At 38.4% G+C, this 18,394-nt stretch overlaps 1 long non-coding RNA gene across 1 annotated transcript in view; it reads right to left on the bottom strand.

Annotated features, from left to right (window-relative positions):
- Positions 1 to 665: 665 nt before the first annotated feature.
- LOC138753436 (uncharacterized) overlaps positions 666 to 18,394 on the bottom strand; it is a 32,673-nt gene continuing 14,944 nt past the window's right edge. The window contains exon 3 of the long non-coding RNA XR_011351173.1: positions 666 to 1,107. This is a non-coding gene — a long non-coding RNA (uncharacterized lncRNA). The remainder of the gene's footprint in view (positions 1,108 to 18,394) is intronic.

Here is an 18,394-nt window from a genome sequence, read left to right as displayed (position 1 = left end):
GCATTACTCAAAATCAAAGTGGGTCCAGATTTTAGTGACACAGGGCATCTATTGACATTACAAATGTTCATGCCTTAAAGTTTGAAAATTCAAATTAGTTTGAGAAAAAGTAGCTTGAAACTAACCTTGAAATCAATAAACACTGACTACATTCTCAGATAAGAAGTGTGTTACTTCTGAGAAAATTATTAACTAAATCCTGATGTTCAGCTGCTAGATATTTTAATCGTCTTTCCTGTAAAGACCATAACCTCTATATTTTAGTGATTTTTTAAGTCTCATATGGCGTAATGTTGATAAAAAGAACAATCATGAAAAAAACACAACAGACTAAAGCTAAAATAGTAGCGTTGAAGAAGTAAAAAGATTGGAAGATACAGGGATATGAGACAGTCAGAATATGAAGGGAAGAGAACACACACTGACAAAGCAGTTCTTTTTTTACTTGAAGATGACTGGGACATCATCTAAGTTTTGCTGGTTACCAATCAAAGGATAACTCAAAGGAAACTCTCACCTATCGAGAATACTGTACAAACCCTGGCTATTTTTAATTCTCTTTGATATTGTCACATAATCAGCATAGACTTCAGCAAAATAATATGATTAGTCATTTTAAGATTTCATAGCCTCAACAAAGTTTTTGTTGTGAATCAGAATCAGGATTTATTTGTCATGAGCAAATCATGAAATTTGGTGTTTGGTGGCAGCAGCTTAATGCAAACGTTTATATTATGGCCATCTTACAAAAAAAATTAAAATAGTAGTGCATGAAAAGAATTTGGTTCATTGATTCCTCAGGAATCTGATGGCAGTGGGGAAGAAGCAGTCCTTGTGTCGCTGAGTGCTCGTCTTTAGGTTCCTTAACCTTTTTCACCCAATGGTAGCAGAGTGAAGAGGGCATGGCCTGGGTGGTGGGGGTCTTTGAGCATAGAGCTCGCTTTTTTTAAGACACCGCCTCATGTAGATGTCCTCGATGGAGTGAAGTCTGGTGCCTGTGATGTCACTGGCTGAGTTAAAAGCCCTTGGAGTATACTCTTGTCCTAAGAGTTGGCTCCTCCATAGCAGGCGGTGATGCAACAAGACAGAATGCTCTCCATGGAATACCTGTAGAATTATAAATAGAAAAATGTTTGCAAAACATTGACTGATTTAAATGCTTTGAGTCTTTTATGTTGAAAGTGCAGTTCAACAGCAGGTTGACTGTCGGAATGTGCACCTTGCAGAGCGTTCAGAAAATGTTTCAAACTGTTTGACCTTGATTAATCATGCCACATTTCTACTTTCTTTTAAGTATTGATGGGAATCCAACATGAGCAAGTTAACAACACACTTTTTTTAAAGCGCTATTTGCTTGGTCATTATTCCATTGAATCTAAACTGGATAACAGATTTTTTCTGAAAACCATGAAAAGAATGCTTCTTCTTTTCATGTTGCAGTAGTTTAAGGATCAATGGCTGATTGAGTAGAACAGTCAAGGCACAGCAGGTGCCTTCAGTTACAAGCCAGCAATAATTACAAAAATTGTCTCAGCCTTTCACTATGCGACACACCAGTGTGGGTCCATTTTTCATTAGCCAGTGCTTCGGAATTCACACAGATGTGGTGATTTGTGCAATCACGGTATCATAAACATTAACTGAATTTCATTATAAGCTCTATTGCAAAGACCTCTGCAGAGGGTCAGTTTTGTTCATCTGTGAAGTAACATATCATCAAGTGTAGGTAAACTGAGGCAGGAATGCAGAATGTTTTCCTGAATCATTATCATCCTTTGCCAAACAGTCTCCAAAGATGTCTCTCTTTTCATGTGTTTTTTTTTGAAGAGTCAATCATTTTAAAAAGTAATTAAAAATAAAAGATGGACAGGAATTTTAATCTGAATTTGGGTATATTGACGAATTCTTAAAATATTTAATCTGGCTTCAAAATGAAAGACCACATTAAATATCACTAAAAATTCCACAGTGTCTTCAAATCAGGTTTTATAAAGTGACTAAAATAACTGAATAGACACAATTATTTTACGTTATCAATAAAACCCATTTTTTGCAGATACTGTACTGTATAATCACTGTCAAATATCCTACTATTATGGTGGTGCTCATCACTGACAGAAGGCGAACCAGCTCCGTGTGTTATGGTCACAGCAGCAGAGCAGCTGTGTCAAGATGGCATTGCTGGAGTCATCTTTTCCGCCAGCCAAGTTGGGTCCACACGCACACGGGATAACAACATGACGTTTCCAGCATGGGGGTGGGACTTACCTGCAGCCTTATAAGGTGCAGTGCAGGAAGATTCAATAAACAACTGGAGTGCAAATGAGCCCACTGACAACCACTACACTATATTCATTATTTTTGGCTTTAACAGTTTAATATAATGTGATATGCTTTCTCCACTTCAATTGCCAAATGTTCTTCTTGTTATTTTCCCGTGATCAATATATGGGCTATTATTTTACTGGTTCTTAATATTTTTGTTGCTCTGACATTCAAAATTATTCTTGTCTGAGTTATGCTGAAAGTAACATTTCTACCATTGTCTTCTGTTTTCATTCCAAAGACCCCAAGGTACAAATGTGAAATTATGATGTACACTACAATGGAAGAAGTTCAAGTACATTGTGTGCAAAGACTGTTTGGTACCTGAGATGGTGGGACACTCTGGTTGCAAGGTAAAGTGCCATTGGATGGAAAGTGGTAGGCACAGAAGAGCAAACAAGGAACAAAGTGAATGGTTCCTTCAAAAGGATGAAAGGGGGGCAAGGAGAAAAGGTGTTTGATGATGGAACTTTGTGCAGGATAATCTATTGAATGTAAAGGCTTTGAGGTGGAAAGTGAGAATGTTTTGCTTGTTCTCTCAGGAGAGGAGATGAGAGAGAGCAGTGTGGAATATAGATTAGATGTTGTCAAGAACTTGTCTGCTATGATGAAGGAGAAGCAATGGTTCAAAAAGAAGGAAGACATTCCAGAGGCACCAGTACATGATGTCTCAGCATCATCACCAGAAAAACACAAAGAAGAAGAAAAAAACTGAGACAATGGAATGGAGTCCTTGGGTGAAAGTATTATCAAAGCAGGTGTGGGAATTTGTTGACTTGAAATGGACGATTATAGCTAGCACATCTCTTACCTTTTTCTATTTTTGTCTTCACTTTCTGGATGTTCCCTTTGCAACGTTTCCTTCTTTTCAACAACTGCACCTATATTTCTATCAACTACAGATGTACTGATCAGATCTCCCACATTCACATCCAGATTGTTCATATACATTCAGAACAAGCAGCACTGACCTCTGTGGGTCCATCCCTAGCAATGGACCTCTAGCTATAGAGACAATCTGCAACCTTTACCCTCTGCTTCCAATCACCAAACGATTTCAGATGTAATTGACCAAATTGCTCGAGATCCTATGGATTATCTGTTAGGCCAGTATGCTATGTGGAACCTTGTCAAATGACGAAATGAAGTTCTGTAAATAACATCAATCGTTCAACATCATCAACACACTTAGTCACTTCCTTAAAAATTTCAATGAAGATAGATAGGATCTCTCCTATCCTTGATCGATAAAATTTCTTGCCTCTTCAGAATAATCCTGCCCTCAGATTTTTTTTGTTGTTTTACAATATCCCTACTACTTTTGTTAGACACACTGTTCTGTAATTACCTAACTTCTCCAAAGTACCCTTCCTGAATACAGGTACCAAATCTGCTGTCTGCATTAATTAGAACTCATTTACGGCAGGGAAGGTTTGCAAATCTCTGCCAAGGCCCCTGCAGTCTCTTTCCTTGCCTTTCAGTGCAGACTGAAATATATCTTGTTAAAAAACTAGGAATTCATCCTCATTTAAACTCCCATAGAAATTTCATCTCTTTTTGATAGTAGTGTTTCTAGAATTTAACTTTCCACTTTCTGAATCCTTCATCTATAATATTCTGCTGCTTTGAATTATTCCTTTTACACCTCATCTTCATCCTTGACTCCCTGCATAGATTGACCTGTAAAGGCCCTTCTCTTTTGATGTTTATATTCTTGTGCTGAACAAAATAATGTTTGGTATTTTGTTAACTCTGCCTCCAAAGGCTATTTCATCCCTCTGCCCACTGAATTATATTTTTAAGTAGGCCTCACTTACTCTCAATTTTCTAAATTGCCATAATGTTTCTTTATTTGTTGCTTGATGTCCCTTGACATCCAGGGTTACTTAGACATGTTAACCTTACCATTAATTATCATTTTGACACATTGACCCTGAACTCTCCCACTGGTCTCCAACTGCAGGTAGCCGCTCCTTATCGACTTTTAGCAGGTCCTATCTTAAAATACTGAAATCAATATCCCCCAGATTCAGCATCTTAATTTATGATCTATCCTTGTCTTTTTTTGTGATCAATATTAAATCTTGCAGTCAAAGGCATTATCTACAAAACCTTTTCCCTCTAAATTCCTGACCACTTACCTGGGTACATTCCAAAGAATTTGATCCTGTATCACTCTTTTTCTAGTCCAACTATATAAAGTGCCCTCTATAATGTTTGGGGCAAAGACACATTTTTTTTCCCATTATTTGTCCCTGTGCTGACAGTTTTAAATTACTAATCAATCAATTAGAGATGTTGAAGAGGTTTTTTTTGCATGGTCAAGCCAAAATCTATACAAATAACCTTGAATAAAATCTGGAATGTGCACTTTAATGACATGTGAATTGTTTGATTACAAATTTAAAACTGTGGAATACAAAGGCAAATAAAGGGGAAAAAATGTGTTTTTGTTCCAAACATAATGGAAGACACTTTACATACTGGCTCTAGAAACTCTTTGAAATGCATTTAAACAAAAAAAATCAGACCCTTTTAAGACTTCACTATTATATAATGCATTTACATTTGGGGAAGTTTAAAGCTTTCATATTTATTATCCTATCATTTTCTGCTGAATGTTTGTAGCCTTGTACTGCATCTTCCCCCCGCCTCCCAACGCTCTTCACCAGGCAATGACCAGCTTTTGGTTTCGAAACTACAGCGCATGGTATAATTTGAAGAAACTTCTTGGATCTGCTCCTTCCTTGCTTCAGAAAAGACACTTTTATTTATCTATTGCCAACAGCAAAAAAAAATTCTCCAACATCTCTGTTTAAAGAGTGTATCCACTTGATTGGTTATAAACTTATTTCACACTTTAGCTGCTTGATACAACTGATCTCTTTGTTAATAAATTCAAGCCAGTGTTGGATGACATTTATCTGCCTTCAAAGCACTGTATGAGGAGAATAAAATCGGTTAGAAGAGAATTGGTGTACAAATATGTGCTTGATGAACAGTCCAGACACAATGGCCCAAAAGCCTTGCTTCTGTGCTGATTTCTCTGAGTCAAAGAGCTATACAGTGCAGAAACAAGTCCTTAAACCCAAGAAGTCTATGTCAACCGTGTTGCCTCCCTGAGCTAGTCAAATTTGCCAGTGTTTGGCCTATATCTCTATAACCTTTCCTATCAGTGCACCTGTCTAAATGGCATTAAAAATTTGTGATAGTATCTGCCTCTACCACTTCCTCTAATAGCTCATTTCTTTTACCCCCCACCCTCTATATTCAAAAGTTACCGCTTAAATCCTCTTTAATTCTTTCCCCTTTGATCTTAAATAAGTTTTGTCAGACTCCCTGAACCAGGAAAAAAGGACACTGAGTGCCCATCATATGGCATAAAAACCAACCAAAAAAGGTGACTCAACCATGGATAACAATGGAAATTAGAGACAGCATTAGGTCCAAAGAGAGAGCATATCAATTAGCCAAAAAAAGTACCACAACCGAAGACTGGGAGCAGTATAAGGGTATTAAAGGTTATGGAGAGAAGGCGGGGACGGGGTACTGAACTTTAAGATCAGCCATGATCTCGTTGAATGGCGGAGCAGGCTCAAAGGGTCGAATGACCTACTCCTGCCCCCATCTTCTATGTTTCTATGTTTCTATGTTTCTAAATCTACTTGTGATTTTAAAGTGCCATTTCAGGACACTTTTGTGGTAGCTGGTAATCCCTCTCTGAAACTGAAGAATGAGGGTGTGGGGGATAACAGGAAATTAAGAAAGAGCAGCAGGAGGAGAGAGGGAAGAAGAGTTATATTTTCAGAGGGTCTTATGTCAACTTAATTGAGAAGCAATGGCCAAGATAGATTCACTTCAGCAAAGTACCTCTGATCCAGGTCATCTCATGAAAATTTAACATGAGCATTACACTAGAAATGGAATAGTAGCTCTACCTTGCATCACACAGGTAAGACCTCCACTTCATTGATGAGAACTTTGGTGAAACCTCATGCACCCATGATAAGCTCATCGACTTGCTCCAGAAACACTTTCTGCTTTCTCAATCTCTCTGATTCCATCTCGTGAGACAAACTTTCAAAAGACATTGACAAACCCACCAAATCGCATAGCTACCTCAACTATGTCCATTCATCTCCTGTCTCCTGTAAGGATTCTATTCCTTTCTCTCAATTCCTCCACCTCCATCACATCTGCTCCAAGGATGAGGTCTTCCATGCCAGATAATCAGAGATGTCCTCCTTTTTCAAAATACATGGCTTCCTCTCTCCCACCATCAACTTGGCACTCACTTGCATATCCTCCATTACCCACCTATCTCTCCTGGTCCCCTATGCCCCCAAGGTCAACAAGAACAGGATTCCCCTTGTCCTCGCCTACCATACCAACAGCCTATACATCCAGCATATCATCCTCTGCCATTTCTGCCACTTACTACATGATCTGGTGGTGACCAGACACATCTTTCCTGCTTCTTCACTCTCTGTCTTCCTCAGGAACCGATCCCTCCATGACACCCCCGTCCACTCCTCCCTTCCTACCAATCATCCCCTTGGCATTAACCCCTGTGACTGCAGGAGATGTGCCACTTGCACCCACACTTCTTCCCTCACTATAATTCAGGGCCTCGAATAATCCTTCCAAGTGAAGCAACATTTCACATGTGAATCTGCAAGGGTCATCTACTGCATCCACAGCTCCTGTTGTGGCCTCCTCCATAATCGGAAAGACTGGATGGAAAAGACTGGATGTAGACTGGGAGATGAGTTCGTTCAGCATCTTGGCTCAGTCCGCTGCAATAATGAGCATCTCCCAGTGGCCACCCATTTCAATTCCCCATCCTATTCACTTGCTGAAATGCCTGTCCATGGTTTTGTGCACTGCCAGACTAAGACCACCTGCAAAATTGGAGGAACAATACCTCATATTCTATCTGGGCACCCACCAATTGCATGGCATTTACATTGACTTTTCTGGTTTCCATTAGCCCCAACCCCAGCCCCACCCTCATCTTTTCCTGTCTCCTTCCATGTAGCTCTCCGTGTCTTCCCTTTTCCCCCTGTCTCCTTTCCCTCAGCTCTGCGTTCACAGAACAACCTTCTCTCCTCCAATCAATGTTCACCTTTCCTCTTTCCCGGCCTCCTCTCCATTTCCAATGAACACCTTAAATCTGTTGGTCTGTACTCCTCCCCCTGCCCTCCATCTCATGAGACAAACTTTCAAAAGACATTGACAATTCCCGCCTGCTTTTTGCTCACACCTTAAAGGGCTCAACCCAAAACACCACATATATCTTTGCCTCCTATTGATGCTGTGAGCTCTGCTGAGTTCCTCCAGAATTTTGGCTTTTTTTTTCAAAAACCCTGAGTCATTCGAGTGAGGCAGTTGGTCACCTCAGTGTCACCTCCCAGATTTCCTTAATTGAAACAAACCTGAAACATGATGTCTCTAAACCTGGGGAACATGATGTCTCTAAAATTCTATGACATTGTGCCAGGGATATGATCAGATGTTATGTAATACAATAAACTGATACCTAATATGCCTATTGGATAGAGAAAATAAGTATAACAAACAATATCTGCAGTGGATACTTTCCCAACCATGAGTCAACCTGGAATTAGGGGAAATGGGGAGAAGGCAGGTAGGTGGAGTTAGGTCATAAATTAGATCAACCATGATCGTATTGAATGGCGGAGCAGGCTCGATGGGCCATTTTTGGCCTACTCCTGTTCCTACTTCCTATGTTCCTATGTTCCAAATTCTAATGGATACTTTCCCAGGCTCCAATGATCCAAAGATTGATTTACTTGGTCCCAAATTTCATCTTTCTGGATCCACTCCCTAAATACCGAGCTTGTTTGTACCTATTGTATCTATGTCATGGATTTCCTGGCAAACTCAATGTGCAAGCAGCCTGTGCCAGTTCTTTGTGCTACCTTTGCTCCAAATAGGCATGGATTGACAAGAGGTTTAATTTCAAATATTGCTCATGATTCTTGTTAGAATTCAACACAGCTGAAAGGCAGGCTCACAGCAAGAATTATGTTGTTGGCTGAAACACATTGAATATTCGGCAAGCTCGAAAAATGTTTCCGCTGCCTGGATTGTTTAAAAAACAGAATATTACAGCTCGGTACAGGCCCTTCAGCCCACAAGGGAAGTCAAAAGGAGTTTTTCAGAAAAGCCTTGATGGATATAATGATTGTTCAGATATGAAGTTAAAATGAAGCAGGTGAAGAGGTGGGTATATTGAAAAAGCACACTCTTACAGAGCAGGTCATTAGATCTCTTTTTGGCTTAACTAATTTATCAAATAATAATATATTTGAATTTAAGCAAATAAGCATTATAAAATGTGTCTAGAGAAGATGTGGAGATTGACTTAATTTAGTTTAAATTAAATCTCCTGCATACTCTTTGGTAGAGGGAAAATTCTGACTCATGTGTAGGAATTGTGAACAGAATGTTAATTTTATCAATGGTGAATTTTCTTTTACCTCTACCTCTTTCTAAAAACATCTGCACAATGTAAAGTGCTTGTTGAAGGGCTCAGGCCCGAAACGTTGGCGATGTATCTTTACCTTTGCGACATAAAGGCACTGTTTGACCTGCTGAGTTTCTCCAGCATTAGTGTGTTTTTGCATAATGTAAAATGTATGTAAATTGACAGTAGGTACTTTACTTACATTTTGTATGTTATTTTATAGAGTTGCAATAAATGGCTATTTTTGAATTTGCATATATGCAGAAAATAGATTCGCAAATATTGACGCAAATTATCAAATTTCTTTTATTTTTGTTTCTATTATCACCTGACCAAATGTTTGCTATATTTAGTTGGATGCACTTTGGAGTCAAAATAGAGTGAATTCATTTGAAAGATCTATTGCTTAAAAGAGATCTATATTACATTGTTTAACTGTTGCCCCCTCCATAAATCTTCGTCCGCGAAGCCAAGCCAAAGAAGAACATGGAATCTAACATTTAAAGTTATTTCTTGTAACCAGTTGCCTTTCTTCAGAGATAGGGCTTAAATATGGTAAAAGTTTCCAATTAGAAATCTGCTATATAAGTAGGATTAAACTTATTAAGAAGAAGGAATAGCAAGCTAACTGCACTGATTTCTTTTACAACTCTACATGCATGACCATTGCACATTTATGGTGACTATTTATACAGCAATTTTCCAGGAGTCATCATTAAAATCAGGGTGGACTTTACATTGCCGACAATGACAAACTAGTTCTTCAGTTTATCCAGGACTGAGGTAAAAGAATAATAACAAAAGAAATAGAAACAGGTATGGATCATTTGGCTCCTTATGCCCTCTCCACCAGTCAAGATGATCACACCAGACTTTATATCTCAGTGCAACTTACTTGCACTAATTCCACATCCCTTGATTCTCTTAATAGCTAACTAATTTACCTTGAATATTCTCATTGAATAAGCCTCTGTGGTTTGCTTTTTAAAAATTCCAACAATTCTTTTTTTTGTGTGTGAAGAAATTTCTTCTCATTAACGTCCTGGTTCTGGACACAAAAAACCCACATAAAATATCATCCTTATCAAACCTCAGGAGAATTTTGTTTATTTCAATGAGAATGCTTCCACTCTTCTTGAGAGTCGAGGCCCAGACTGCTTGCTCACTCGTCAAAGTATAATATCCCCATTCCTTGACACAACCTGGTGAGCATTCATTGGAATACTATTGCAAATAAATCCCTTCTTATGTTGGAAATCCAGACCTGTGCACTATATTTCAAATGCAGTCTGATCAGGACCATACTTGAGTTCAGAGAGATATCTTTAGTCATGTAAATCATCTTGCAATAAAGGCCAACATACAATTTGCCTTCCTTATTGCTTACCTTCAGTTAACTTTCAGAAATATGTTTTGAAGAATACACAACTCCCTCAAAACAATAACATTTTAAATTTTCTTGCCATTTATATATGATCTTCTTTTCTATTTTTTCACAAAATATTAGTGTTACATTTTCCAAGATAATTCTATTTGCCCTGCCCTTGTCCATTCAGTCAGCCAGAATATATCCCCTTGAAATTGCTTTGCACCCACTGTCACATTTGTGGCCCGAAATGTGAAGTTAATGAAACATTAAACACAAGTTTTATCAGGTAAACTTCTCAGTGGCTTTTATTTTCCCGTTTCCTTTGTTCTCCTGCTTGTGTTCTTATCTCTCCCTCATACCACGTGACTTCCGGTACATCTCATACATATTCATTATCATGACATCCCTCCTTTAATCAGAAATAAACTTTACCTTCACTTACCAATATCCCTCGGAAACCTACAAACATCGTAACTAACGGTAATACTATAACTCAACTACATAAAATTTACTTCCTACAGCACTCATACATGCACTTTATGATATAAGATTAAATACTATCCCAAAGTTCTTATCAAAACTATGGCACAAAGTCTTCGTATCATTTGGGCACTTTCCGGTTTCGTTTCGGCCTGCCTGCGATATTGTCGTCGCTTCTCGGTTGTTCACTCTCAGCGTCAGAAATACTGCTCGCCACGGCTTTGGGTGTTTCTGGCGCTCTAGTCACTTCATCAGGAGTGCTGGTAACTGCCTCTGGAACATCATCCGGTCTCTCAGTTTCAACATCTTGTATTGGCCTTTCAACCTCTTCGCTCAATGTATCTCTGGACTGGTACCTTTTTACACCTGAGACATTTCTCTTATACAGGACTCCAGTCGGAGACTTGACTGTCACCATACTGCCACTTCTGGATACGACAGTATAGGGTTGATGGTAATAAGGTGTGTCTAGCTTACCACCAGTTTCATGCCTCACTAGAACATTATCTCCTGGCTCCACGTTTCGAGTCTGTGTACAGCTTTGCTGCACCTTTCTTTTCAGCATCGTGGTCCCTCATCTCCTGGTCGTCTCGGATTTCCTTTATTTCTGGCATTTTTGTGCGGATTTTTCTCCCAAAAAAGGCTTCTGCAGGACTTTTTCCAGTGGTTGCATGAGGCGTTGCTCGATAGACAGCCACATAAGATAGCAATGCTTCTCGCCAATTTTGTCCTGCGTGTGCAATCCTCAATCGTTTTTCAATGGACTGATTTTGTCTCTCTACTTCTCCGTTGGCTTGCAGCCATTTCGGAGTTACTTTATGATGGTGGATACCTGTGGTCCTCATGTATTCCGCAAATGTCTCTGAAATGAATTGTGGACCATTGTCAGAGTATAATGTAATAGGTAATCCATATCTTGCGAATATCTCTGCTAACGCTTGTATTGTTTTTTCAGTGGTTGTGGACTTCAACACCACGTACTCATAGTATCTGCTGTAGTAATCTATCACTACCATAATTGATTCACCCGTCGGTAAAGGTCCAAGAAAATCAACAGCTACGTCGATCCATGGTCCTGTCGGGAGTTGCGTACTCCGGATCGGTTCTGGCGGATTACTCCTACTTGTGATTTGACATCCGTGACAAGTTTTAACAAATTTCTCTGCATCTTTATCACAACCTGGCCACCATACCTTGGTCCTGAGGTTTTGCTTGGTATCAACAATACCTAGGTGTCCTTCATGCGCTAAGGATACGATCTTCGGTCTCAATCTTTGCGGTATCACCAATCTGCAACCTCTCAATACACACTGTCCGATGCAACAAAGTTCGTCTCTAATGGGAATGTAAGCCTTGTGAGTACACTTGTCCCATTGTCCACTCTGTATGCATTCTCTTACTCCCATGAGTTCTGGATCACGTTCGGATTCTCTCTCGACTTCCTTCGTAGTCACAGCTTTCGGTGTCGACTGAATAGCTATGAAGCGTACAAAGCTCTCTGCTTCTGTTCCAAATTCTGACTTGGATTGTGGACCTCCAACCTTCACCAATCTGGACAGCGGATCAGCAATGTTTGCTTTCCCTGCAATGTGGATTACTTTATATTTGTAGGGTTGTAGTCTGAGTACCCATCTCTCTATTCTGGCACATGGTTTGGATCTAGGTGCATAGATCACCTCTAATGGCTTATGATCTGTGATGAGTTCAAATTCAATGCCGTATAAATATGCATGGAACCTCTCGCAGGCCTATACAAGTCCGAGTGCTTCTTTCTCTGTCTGAGAGTATCTTCTTTCCACATCTGATAACGATCTGCTGGCATAGGCAATGATTCTTGGTCCTCCATCATGCATCTGGACCAACACGGCTCCTAAACCAACCGGGCTGGCATCCGCTATGACTTTGGTTGATGCCGCCGGATCGTAATATCCAAGAGTTTTTGCATCTGTCAGGCTTTGCTTCAGCGCTGTGAACGCTTTCTTCTGCTCAGATCCAAAATGAAATGGTACACCTTTCCTGGTTAGTTTCCTTAGTGGTTCTGCCACTGTAGCGAAATTAATCACAAGTTTTATCAGGTAAACTTCTCAGTGGCTTTTATTTTCCCGTTTCCTTTGTTCTCCTGCTTGTGTTCTTATCTCTCCCTCATACCACGTGACTTCTGGTACATCTCATACATATTCATTATCATGACACCCACCTCACTAACTTTGCCACTATTCAAGTTCCCAATATTTTCAAACCAGGCTATTTAATCATGACCAATCCAATCTTGGCTTCAACACCACTTTCCTGCTCTATCTCCATTAGTTCATATGCTCTTGTTCAAACATTTGTTAATCAATTAACTTATATCTATTAATCTGAATAATAACTTCATCTTTCCTTAGGTAGAAAACTTCAGAGTCATGATTCTCTGAGAGAATGAATTCCCCCATCTCCTAAATATGTTCTGAAACTATGCCAATTGTGTTCTAGATACCCCTATTAGGTGAAATATTCTCTCAGTAGCCACCTTCAGAATCTTGTTTGTTTTGAAAAAGATCACCTTAGATTCTTCTGACATCCAAAAGGTGTAGGACAATAACTTTTCATATGTCAACTAATCATTTCTCTATTAACTAATACATGACCCTAAATTATCTCCAAACCCTTGTGCTCTCATATTGCTTAAAAACCTCTTTCATGTGACATTTTATCAAAGGTTTTCTGAAAATATGAATAAATCGCATTCTGCTCATCAATCTGAAATGATAACTATTTCATTTTCCAAAGATCCTATGTTTATTTCAGATTTGCAGAAACTGCAATTTAATTGACTCCACCCAATCCTTTAATATTTTCTGAATACCTTACTACCACCTTTTGGGCCTTTCTCACCTTTTTGCTCAAATTAATGTCAAGGCTAATCTATTTCCTTGCTTTCTCTCTTCTTACTTACACACTGGGATAATGTTTGATACCATGCAATCTGTGGGAACTGTTGCAGAAAGATCACATCGGAAGACCACAGTCAGCATGAAATGGAAACAAATGTTTCCTCCTCACTGATTATCAATACAGGCGAACCCCAAGGATGCAGCTTAACACACTGCTCTACTCATTATACACCCATGACTCTATGGACAAGCACAATTCCAATACTATCTACAAATTTTCTAATGATATCACAGTTGTTGGCAGTATCATAAACATCCATAAGGAAGCATACTGGAGAGAGATAGATTAGATCTTTGAATAGTGTCACACCAACAACCTTGTGCTCAACGTCAGCAAAACTAAGGAGATGATAGTGGACTTCAGGACGAAGTCAGGGAGACATGACCCAGTCTTCATCAAGGGCTCAGTGGTGTAGAGGATCAAGAACTTCAAATTCCTGGGTATCAACATCTCAGAGGATCTGACCTGGAGCCTCCATGTCAATACAATCACAAAGAAGGATCGCCAGTGCCTATACTTTGTGAGGTGTTTGAGGAGAGTCAGCATGTCATCGAAGTCTCTCAAAATCTTCTACAGGCGAACCGTGGAGATTATTCTGGCTGGCTGCATCACTGTCTGGTATGGAGGCCCTGAATCTCAGGACAAGAATAAACTCCAGAGGGTTGATAACTTGGCCTGTGACATCACAGGCACCAGAATTCACTTCATGGAAGACATCTACATGAGGTGGTATCTTAAAAAAAGGGCCTCTATCTTCAAATATAGAAGCCTTGCCCTCTTCACTCTGCTACCATTGGGAAAAAGAATCAGGAGTCTAAAGATGAGCACTCAGCGACACAAACACAGCTTCTTCCCCGCTGCCATCAGATTCCTGAATAATCAATGAACCAAAGACACTGCCTTACTTTTCATGCACCATTATTCTATTTTTATATATATTATTGTTTTTAGATGGTTTATAATATGAATATTTGCCCTTTGATGCTGCTGCAAAACACCAAATTTTGTGATTGATCATGGTAATAAATCCTGATTATGATTCTGAGACTCTACCTAATTTTGCACAAAAGCATCTATTATCTACAAATCCACATTTCAAAATTTTGTGAAAACCATTACAGTCTCCCATTGATGTTTGCAGTACCGTACATCATGAGTGATCATTTCTTTCTGCTTCCCTTTCATTCTAAACATATTACTTCCCACTATTCTCCAGATTTTTTCTACTTCTTTTCCTACAAAGACAAAACTATTTGTTTAAATTTTCTCTCAACTTCTTGTTCTCCAATAGAATTCCTACAATAAAAATCCTGTTAACTTGATAACAAACCTAGAGCAATCTGTTTTATTCTTCTCACTCAATAATGCCCATATCTTATTTTATTTTTCCATATAAGTGACTTGGTCCTCCCTTGCTAAAAGTCCTCCCTTGCTTCACTCCTCAGGCTTACTGTTCTTTCTGGAAACACAACATGGCTTTACCATTTGATATTGTACTCTCTTACCTTCTGTTGATTCCCAAGTTTGGACATATATGCCTTTTAATGTAGTTTTCCAATAACAATAGAAATTGAGTCCTTCAGTACTTCTAAACTGAGGACAGTAGGTTCTTGTTCAGGGAGTGAGAGAAAGAAAGGTTATCTGGGACAAGTAAGAGGGTCGAATTGAAATTACAACCAAATAAGCCATGTTTTCTCAGCTAATTCCCACATACATTTTTCACATTTTGTCATATTCCAAAATAAATTAAATAAGCACCCTGAACCTCAATTAAAGAGATTAACTTCATCTGAAACTGAAATAAGTGATCAGTTCATAAAAGTGGCTTTGTGTAAAGGTTCTCTTTACACAAGGCAGGATAATCAGCAGTGTGGACCTGGGATAGATTATTGATCTGAACTGTTACAGAGGTTAAATTATTCTGTCAAGCTTTGATAGTTTAATGGTGAATTTGGGAGGTGCACAATTGTTTTGGGCTATTAATCTATGAACTCATGCGGTGAGTATGTTAAAGAACATCCACTGGAAAATTTCATTTTTAGTTTAATGTTTTTTTTCTTTCTGGTCTTCACATTTAAAGAGCAGACATTGATTACTCTCCTGGTTCCTATTTGAAAAGCGATCCATAAATAAATCAGAAATTTTCTGACCTCTAAGAGAAAAATGTGGCTTCTTTTGAACATCTAATTTCCAGTCACCAATTTATTAGTCTGTTTCATTGTTTATTTCAGTTTGTTTTCAGCTCGTTCCACAATTCACAAATATGGAAACTTCATTATTAATATGCATATATTAAATAGCACAATGAAGCAGTTGTCAGAAGTCCAACAACATGGAACAGAATTTTGTACTGGCCCATCATATCAAAAAAAATTCCCTTTATTGCCTCAAGATGAATTTTTCTTCATTCTCTTAAATTACGATGCACAATTTCATCCAGGAATCCCAGTAGAAGTGGAAAAGAGGTTGCATTATCTCTTTAAATAACTGTGAGCATTTGACAACATTTCTAAAACCCTGTTTCCATGTTGAGAAAATAATAGTCGACTCTAGAACAAAAGATGGGTCAAATAAACTATTTCTATGCTGTCAGGTTGAGAGACAGTTTGATGATATAAATTCAACTCAAACTGGCTGCCTTGCATTTTGCCATCTCAGTAGCAAATATTTAATGGACCCACTTATCAACTACTGATTATAATTAAAGTTAGATATTCGACAAATAAAGAGGCTGACGAAGACCCTATAAGTAACTAAGCAGTGACACAAGAAGCAGAATTGATTGCAGAATAAATATGATGTTTTGCACAGCTTGAAGTGCATATCTCCTAGGTGATAGGCACCCCACTTCTTATCAATTTACAATTTTAAAATGCTTTATCTGCCCATAGAGAAAATTCAATTCAGTATCAATTATCTGAAATATCATTAAGAAATCTTGGTAATGAAGGATCCTCACAGTTACAGAAATTATAAATTTCATTTGCAAAGGAAATAGCCGAATTTATTTCTTCGGGCATTAATGGGCACTAAAAAGATTTTCAAAAAGCAGGTTTTGTCAAATATAAATAATTTACACATGTAATGTATGAAATGATGTATGATCTGAGGCTAAATTAAAGAGCGCAGAATTTGTTTAAAGAGAATTATGATTATTAATTATTTTTTATTGTATCCATCCTTAAACAGTTCAATGCACCCAGAAATCATACAAAACAACATGATGTCAAAAACCAGGGTAATTATTCCAAACCATGCTTTGACGCTAAATTCTGACATAAAGGCATCCAGTCTCAATCCCACCATTGGCTCCTAGGCCAAGCATATGCTCTAAATTTTGTCGAGGTGACTCAATTGCCATGTACCTTAGGCCCAGATGTTTAAAAGATGCAGGAAACATTGTTTCCCACATTTTCTGGACCTAGAAGTGGAACAATTGGAAATCACTTATTAATTTTTTTAAATTACATTTTAGCCATTTTAGCCCATGAGTCCGAGCCACCTAATTTACACCCAATTAAATTACACCCCCATACATTTTGAACATTTGAACATTTTCTTCTGTAAAACAATCTTGCTCTCAATGTCAGAGCTTCTGGTGGACTTTAAGAAGGGGAAGTGGAGGAGGAACACTTCTGCTTCTATTGGTAGATCAGCAGTGGAGAGGTTTGCCACCTGCAAATTCCTGGTAGCCAAATATCAAAGGAGTTCTCCTGGAACCAGTATATTGTGGCAACTGTGAAGAAGGCTCACCTATACCTCTACTTTCTAAGAAGTCTTAGAAGATTTGGTGTACTGGTTGCATTAAGGCCTGGTTTGAGAACTTGAGTGGTCAAGAATGATGAAGGTTGCAGAAAGAGGCAAACACAGCCAAGTCCCTCATGGACACTGACTGCCAATCTATTGAATACATCTCTGCGAGCTCCTGCCTCAAGAATGCAGCCAACATCGTAAAGGATCCCCTTCACCATTGTCTCAACTTCTGCAGGCTACTATATTCAGGCAGAATGTACAGAAGCATGAAGTCCAGCACCTCGAGATTCATGAAGAGATTCTTCTAATGGCTACCAGGCTATAAACCTCCCTGGACAATCATTAGTCACCAACTATTCCAGAACTCCAAAAGATCTGTCTGCACAAAGGAAACATGAGTCTTTATGGACTGACTGAAAATATGTAGATTTATATATCTATCCTTTTGTATTTTTATTAGTTATCTCTTTTTTTTCTTTTTCATGAGGCATTACGCAAACTTAATTTATAACAATGTTTGAATCTTGCATAGCTGTGAGGCTGCAGTAAGTAAAACTTTCAGATTACCTCTTAATTGATAATGATGATAAGACCCAATATATTATAGATAAAAGAGAAAAACTCATAATTCCATTCTAACATTTGCAAGGTGACAATGGGCCAGTTAGTTTAACGTCTACAGTCAGAAAAATTATTCCATCCTTGGGCATTGAAAAGTGTAAAGACAAAATCAATTTTTTTTAACTTTTTATATTTATTAAATGAAAATTGTACCTGACTCTTTTGATTGTAGTATCCTTACCCTTGAAAAAAAAATCTATTTTGTACATTTTCTTTTGGAAAGCTGTGTATGGAGGTATAGGCTGTCATTGTTCTCCATTCAAGAAAGTAGTACTTTATGACTTAACCAAGCCAAATGTTAAGCACAACTTGTGCTTATAATGCGCCATGTAAAAGACTTAACTTTGACTTAATTATACGTATCTGACTTGGTAAATGCAGGCTCACTCTTAAGGTTTAAAAATAAATTGGATAGATAC

Source organism: Narcine bancroftii, chromosome 1 (genome assembly GCF_036971445.1).
Source record: "Narcine bancroftii isolate sNarBan1 chromosome 1, sNarBan1.hap1, whole genome shotgun sequence".
Lineage (NCBI taxonomy): Eukaryota > Metazoa > Chordata > Chondrichthyes > Torpediniformes > Narcinidae > Narcine > Narcine bancroftii.
This window is presented reverse-complemented; position numbering and strand designations above follow the sequence as displayed.